Raw genomic sequence first — 8,269 nt, 5'->3', positions numbered from 1 at the left:
ATGAAGGGTTCTGAAAGAGAGATAGAGTCAAAGGATATATATATATATATATATATATATATATACACAGTATATATATACACAGTATATATGTATGTGCATATATGTAGGTGAAGTTAAACATAAAAATACTTCAAAAGATTCTTTAAAAGGACCCTTGGAGCAGGGGAGCATAAAAACTGTAATTACTTTTTTGTTGGATTTTGGCATCTTTGGTGCTTAGTGGCCATTGTGTGGCTTTTGTGATTTTTTTTTTTCAAATAAATAAATAGAGTTTGTAGCTCCTTCAGTTCAAGTCCAAAGAAATAATACTCTACTGTATGTGTCACATTGCTTTTTATGCTCATCATCACCCAGTTCTTCTTTGTTTTATTCCTAACAAACAACTGTTGGTTGGAGCTTAAAACTTTCCCTGGAAAGACCTCTACAACAACAAATGTGATTTTATGAATTACTGACAATTTGATAGGTTTGCATTTTCATCTACAGATAAATACATAATTTTACTTTCGTTAAGACTTCTAATTTTTCTCAGTTACCAGCGGCGGCTTGTCATTGGCCAGCTCAGTAGCTGTCTTCAGCAAAGGATATAGCGTCGCTGACTTCTCAGTAGTCTTAATTTGACCCTTACCCTGCATCATACATGAAAACACTAGATGAAAACTTAAGGATCCCCAAAGTTACCGCGTCCTGAGGGGGGCATGAATGTGTGTACTAAATTTCATAGCAATCCATCCGAAAGCTGTCAATACATTTCCCCTCAAAACCATAAATGTGATGCTCATGGTTGCGTTAGAGGAAAAGTCAGGGGATCACCTGTATTAGGATACATCCTCTGGGGATCATGAATGTGTGAACTAAATTTCCAAGCAATCTATCCAATTGTTGTCAAGATATTTCAGTCTAGACCAAAGTGGTGACAAATCATTTGCCACAAGTAATTAAATCTTCTGCTTAAACTCCAAAACCTTCTGTTCACATGCATGCATCCTCTTCTCTGGCAATCACACAAATTGCACAGAAGTTTTGGAGGCCATCTTTGTGTAAACACCACGTCCTCCCCACATGTACCTGAGGTCCACCACATTTCATCCCCATAGTTCAACATGGAGCGCACTGTTGTAATTAGCAGGGTTAATATCCTGGGCAGCATCTCTAAATTAAATCTCTAACTCCATGGCGATGAGGCTGAGTGATGCACCTGTTCGTGGTAATTACAGATGCAGCCTGGGAGTGTGCTGGTAATGAGTTAGGAGAGTCAAGGTTGAATCACTTTAAAGGCACATCCCACCACTCTGCAACTAATGTTTTTTTTTTCCGTCTACATGGAAATTGAAGTTACCTACTGGGAAATTAAGCCTGGAACAGACCCACTGGATGTTTTCAAAAGCTACAATAATGACAACAGTTGTCCTAAAGCTGCAGAACGACGTCCAGGCTAGTATTGGGTTTGTAGGGGCAGCAATGCCAGTCAGTTGGTCAGTCAGTCCACTTTGGTCCAGCCTGAAATATTTCCATTGGATGGATTGCCATGACATTGTTAGAGGCATTCGTAGTCTCCAGAGGATGAAACCCAATGACTTTGGTGATCCCTTAAGATTGCATTTAGCTCCAGCAGCTGGTTAAATTGTGCACTTATTAGGTGAAACACTTACTAGATATATTGGCACAAAAGTTTGCATAGACATGGTTCCCAGATTATGTATACTGAGGACTTTGGGGATCCCATGACTTTTCCTCTAGTTGCTTGCAATATTGAAAAGATTCATCAGAGCTTCTGATGTGACAACAACAAACAAAAAAGCAAACACTGTAAGTGGTTAAAATATGTTGATAGGTAAAGACAACACTTTTCTAACTCAGTGCTGTTTCTTTGGCAACTGATGGATAAGTACCCTTGAAATACGAAAAGTGGAGGGAAAATAGGGGGCAAACATACAAGCTCACCTGTACTAGAGCACATAATCTGAAGAAGCAACACATATACACAGACATTATGTCAAGATATAGTATAGTGGGCCATAAAGGGTATAAAGGAAATAGGAAATCAAAGCAAAATAACAAAATGTGTCAAAAACAAAAACAGATAAAGTTTGTCATTGACAAAAAAAATCCATTAGACTTATAGAGTAGAACTTGGTCGTGATCTCCACTCTGATTCAAGTTTAATTGTTTGTATAGCCCAGAGTTTTAATTCTTTGACTGATGAATGTCCATACTCCGAGAAGTGGGGATGAATAGTCTCTAGTTTCCTGGTTGGGTGATCTGTCCACTTTTAGGATAGAAAAACTTCAGTTTAGAGAAAGAGTGATAAAGGAATTTATACTACTTTTAGGTGTGATTTAATTTAAGCACTACCGGATCCATCTGATACAATGTGGAAGATCACACTTAGGCTAATCAAAAGTAAAATAAAACTAACAGTAAAAAAACATTCTTGCTTATCATAAGAATATATACACACACACTGTATGTTTAGCACTTTTAATGAAAGCAGATCTAAGATGTGCAGGAAAAACATCTTGAGATCGGGCAATCAAACACACATTACAATTAAAATGGCATGAAATCTAGTGACAAATGAAGGATGCGAGCAGCTGTACCAACTGAACTAAATGTTCCTCCCAGGGCACAATTAAAAATGTTCTAATTTGTATAATTTTGTCCTAAAAGGAGGCCTTGTTCCTTCATTTGTCAGCAGAGACTTGAAATTCTGAATGAGGGGTGTGACAGATTATCGGCTGTCATTACAAGTATCTACACTTTTTGAAACCTGATTTGCCTCGACAGCTTTTATTGTTAGCTTTGCAGTCGGTCTTATTGATGTCATGAAGGGTACTAAGTTTAAATTTAAATTTCACTTGTGTTTTGACAATCTCCCAGTATTTGAATGAATGCCATTACACCATAAAGCCTCTCTGTAGCCCTGAAGTCCTCTCCTATGTATTCCGCACTCTCAGATCTCCTCAGACAATTTTCTCCAGCCCTTTAAGCCTTGATCTCTGTGTAAGCATGTGCTTAGGCAAGATGGCCTTCTGCACTAATTGAAGTCAATGACACAGGCTGCAGGGGCGCGTGAACAAACTGCGTCTCCATGGAAACACATGCTGGCAAGTGTGTCCACTGAGGAGCCTGCAGGGCTACATTGGAATTGCTGTGTACACCAATCTGAAGTCAATCACCAAGAGGAGGAGAAAATCAGCCAGGGACACAGAGAGGGATTTTTAACTGTGATAAGTTATCCGGGGCGCTGCTCAGCGGCTGACCCAGAGCTTTAGGTTGACACTTGGTCTATATATTCTATTGTCTCAGCCAAGTGCTGCTATGCCTCAGCGTATGTGGAACAAGACATCCCAACATGTGAGGGACCGATAATTAATATCAAATATGGCATGTATAGGAGAAAGAGAAAAACAATCAGGAGAGAATAGCCTGAAAAACTGACAGTGGCACATTTTGTAGCATTTGTGGCAAAATCTTCAATGAACACTGAGTAGACAAACAGAAAACTTCTTCCAAGTCTTGTAGCAAGTAGCAAGTCTTTTTAGGAACAAACTAATAGCAGACAAACAAACATCTCTCTACAATCAACTATTAATAATGGCATAAAATACCACCCCAACAAATACTTTTTAACTTTCAGTCTGAACTTCTGAAGCCAGCATGGATGATAAAGTCCATAAAATGTTCAGAAAATGGAAAATAAAAATTCTACAAAGCCATCAAAACTGGTTAATGTGTGATACAATCGAAAGCACCAGCTACTGAGTGGACCTTGTAGGAATTTTTGTCAACTGGTCAAAAATGTTGTTGCCATTGTTCACAAACAGCACTAAAACATGCAAACACTTTATGATAAGTTGACTTTTATATCCATGACCATCACACAAGAAGAATTTTCTTGGGTGTATTTGTTGTAATAACTTTGCTCACCACACCTTGTGATCACTCCTGTACATGTGAAGCACAATATGCTTATTTAGCTTCACATTCAATAAATAATGATGAAAAGAGATGGACTGGTCTAGTGAAATACAGAAAAAAAAAATGTATTCACCCAAATACTGTAAATCAAGCACGGATGGACCAAATATTCTCCCACCTTCCCCATTTTCATCTTGACAGCCACTAAACAGAAACAAATCCAGCTCTAACAAGTTCAAACTTAAAAAAAATAAATAAATACAGTTATCACGTTTAATATTATGCCAATGTCATGAAATGCTGCAAAGAAAAAGTGATCAAAACAGGAGGAATTTTTTTATGTAGCGTCTGTTAAACAGACTTTTTAAGTTGAGACAAGTTTGCCAAAGGAGTTAAAATATTCACATTTAGGTAGTAAGTTAAAGTTAGAATAACGGCATTGCAGATGGTGAATGCCAACGTTTTTCAGCTTCTTTTCTGCCTGTTGTGCAGTGACACTGATCCCACACAAAGACACATATGCTGTGGCCTCCGCACTGCATCCCAAAAGATCTGCCCTGTACTGTATGCACAAATGAATTCATGAATTCTCATACAAATGAAAAGCTGACATACAGTGAGTGACACTGTATGTCAGCTTTTCATTTGTATGAGAATTCATGAATTCATTTTGTCTTATGTTACTTTAAAAATAACATCTCTGATCTTTTGAGATGTTGTGGGCGGAGGTTGCTCTAACAGAGTTACCATGGAAACAGTGGCCATCAAGCTACCATTTCACTTTCTACATCTAGATAGAAAAAAGTGTGTAATGAACATATACCCCCCCCTGCTCTTTTCCATCTATATGTGATTTAAGATGGTGGGGATTTGTGGGTGGATCAATGCTTTATTGGATAAGGGGAATAAATATGGCTCAGCTGCACATACGTCACTCATACAAGTACTGTATATAAAGATACATATATACAAAGATCCCTCTCTCCTGTATATCATCATGAGTCTGCTTCAGTTAATGATCACCCTGCTGGATCTGTATCCCCAGCCTTCTGTAACTCTTCCACATGCATCATAACAACTCCGACACGGCTGGCTGAGAGGCTGCAGGGTTTTAACTACAGAAACAAAAACTCCAGACACGATGAATCATAAAGAGCCAGGGGGGGATACAAACATCACTACTTCATATGATACATGCAGCAAAGAAATACAAATTTAGACGTAGTAGTAGCTGGTCACATTGCTCTGAAAATACTGCAGTAATGATACTTCCGTCAGCGACCACTGCAGGAGAAATGCAGAGATGAGGTCACCATTACTGACTCACATCTCGCATCAGTGGTGTAAAGTAACTAAACAGACGTACAGTACTCAAGTATTGCACTACAATTTTCAGTTATTGGTACTTTAGTTGAATATTTCCATTTTATGCTACTTTGTACTTCTACTCCACTACATTTTAGAGGAAAAATACTGAACGTTTTACTCCACTATATTTATTTTACAGCTGGAGGTTAGCTTTTACATTCTTGCAAGCTTTTACATTAAAAAAAACATAAGGTTATTATATATAATGTGTAATATTATATATAATGTGTAGCTTAAGAATCAACCGGTAGTTTCCAATCTTTTTGGCTTGTGACCACTTACAAAAAGAAGTGTCTAATTGGGGCTTCTTGTCCTGTTTCAGATGTCAATGAGTTGTTAGCAGTCATCTTAACCTGTTAGATGGTTTCATTTAAATAAGTGTTCAAAGGCCAGAGAGGTAAAATTATCCAATATAAAAATTAAAAAAAAGCAAAGATTTGAAAAAGAGGATTGGATTTCATTTGTGACCCTTTGGAGGGGCAGTGTCTATTAAGCTGGATGTCACTGGATTGAGCTACCTAATCTTTTTTAAAGTAAAGCTAGCTTCACCTCGACCAGCTCCAAAAGTAAAATACATCAGTATTAACAATCTAATATGTATAATAATATATCAGTCACAGGAGACATATCTGCTGAACGAGTACTTTTGATACTTTAAGTGTATATTGCTAATATTACTTAACATTTACTTAAGTCCAATTTTAATAGCAATCGAGTGTTTCACATTGTTGTACTTAAAGCTGCTATAATCAATATTTCGATAATAATAAAATATGAATAATAATATGAAAGGGGTTGCTAGTAGTGATGAACCTACAGAGAGTCAGGCTTTATGGAGCTTTTTTGAGTTTCATAGAGTTGTTTCAGGCCGCAGCAGGCAGCCGTTTTCAGTGAAAAAGCTCTAAAAAGTCACTGTACACAACCTGCTCAGCACCAAACAGACACAGTTAGCAAGTAACTGGTGAACAAAGTTGAGCATTTAGCAGCTAAAGAGACAATGTATTCCTCAGGAGTTGGTTAAGGTTAAAAATAGAGTTAAGAGAGTGTATATTGGACTTACTTGTACATTAATCAGGTGGCCAAAAGCACGACTCCGTAACTACCGGATGTGTAAATAAGCAATTGTTTGCTAACAAGTTTGCCACATTGACTTAAAGATCAATGTCTGTTGTGTTTACATCTTGTTTCTGTGGCCAAACATAATCAGTTATCTCAGTACAGGATCTGAATACCTCTTCCACTCCTGTCCCTCATAATCAGAGCTGAGCAGAGCTTTAAGTTGGTTGAATGAAAGACTTTAAAAGAAGAGAAAAGAAAGAAAGCTTTCATGCTTGTTTGAATGCATGTACTTATGTCCAGTACCATGAACAAGCATGAGGCAAAAAGGAAACTGTATTCTGAAGAAAAAGAGAGAGTAAAGCATAGATAAAATAATAAATAAAAGGAAGGGGAGTCCAGTAGAGGAAACTAGATCTACTATGCAGCTTGTTGTGATGGCGTGTCCCGGTGCAGCAGCAGCTGAAACCGTCAGGGTGAAACTATCTTTGACAGGAGCAAACCGTCTAAGAGGGGCCAACACGACCTGCCATTACCACTACAGGGGGGCTGCAAAGCCTGAGGAGAGAAATAGTTGAGAACACACACACGCACACGCACACGCACACGCACACACACACACACACACACACAAAGAGCAGACAGATGGAGGTACACTGACAAACACACCAGGATGCCTGTGCGGGTATACCCACACAGACACATTCATGCATACACTGCAGGGACACAGTGGCAAGTTCATATCCGTGCTGCTGTGCCCTCTGCACACAGAGAGGCTGCCAACTCACTCTGACCCATCTTTATTCAGTTATGATAATGCAGTGTCACGCAGGTACAGATTAGGTTACGGTGTCTGAAGGGAAAGCTTAAATAGGATGAGAGCTCTCAAACTGGGAATGTTACTTTGGAGAAGGCGCTGTCTGCTGTGATTTGGAGACGCTTAAGACTACAGTACTAGGTTATATGTAAGAGTCATACAGAACTGCATCTTTGGGTTCTAATCTGCGCCATGAAATTACCAACTTCTTCTCTGGGGACTACCAACGTTAAACTTCACAACCGCACTCCTGCTCTCCCTCCGACAGATTAGATAGAGACTCAGCCAAAGGCGGGAGTCTGGCACAACCACTTCCGATTGGCCAAAACTAAGTTTCTGTTAACCCTTTCCTTGACTGGGTTAATTTACATGTGCGTAGCATCGGCGTCAGCCACACAGGACATTAAACCCGTTTCAAGCCCTTTGAACCTGTAATTGTTTGTAAAAGTTCGCAAACTCTTACTTGAAACACTAATATTAATAAAAGGGTATAAAATCTACAATGTAACACAGACAAATGCAATGTGACTGACACTTTGCAGTCTTTGATTCTCCGTGGAAAAACATTGCAAAATGTCTTGCATCCTTTGTTTGAACAGCAGGAGACATTGACAAGCTGCAAGGCGCCGATAAAAGTGTTTCTCTTTTTTTGTTATTGGAAAAAGGAAGTTTTCAGAGGTTTCAGAAGTACCGTACATTTCTGTGTAACTGTCAGATACACAATATCCAGAACTGAATAGGGGAGAGGTTAAGGCATGTTTTTCATCATATTACAATGTAGTGTGTGAGTGGGTGTTATGGGAAAGTCGTGGAGGGAGGAAGGAGAGGTGGATGTGACATGATTTACAATGAGATCATTAACCTTGAGAAACAGAAAGGCCTTTGCGACAAAAACACTATCTCTCAGAGAGACACCTTGCAAGAACAATACCTTGTGCACACACACACGATACACTAGTGATTGCTCAGAAAAACACAAGCAGGCGAGGAGGAAGGAAGCAAGCGTGTGCACACACATTCGCAATGTGATCCCAAATACTACATACTAAGTCTAAGCAAGTTTTGAGTGTGTAGTGTGTTCACACAGGAAAAGTGGCAGAAAGA

This window comes from Perca fluviatilis, chromosome 11 (genome assembly GCF_010015445.1).
Source record: "Perca fluviatilis chromosome 11, GENO_Pfluv_1.0, whole genome shotgun sequence".
Taxonomy (NCBI): Eukaryota; Metazoa; Chordata; class Actinopteri; order Perciformes; family Percidae; genus Perca; species Perca fluviatilis.
This window is presented reverse-complemented; position numbering follows the sequence as displayed.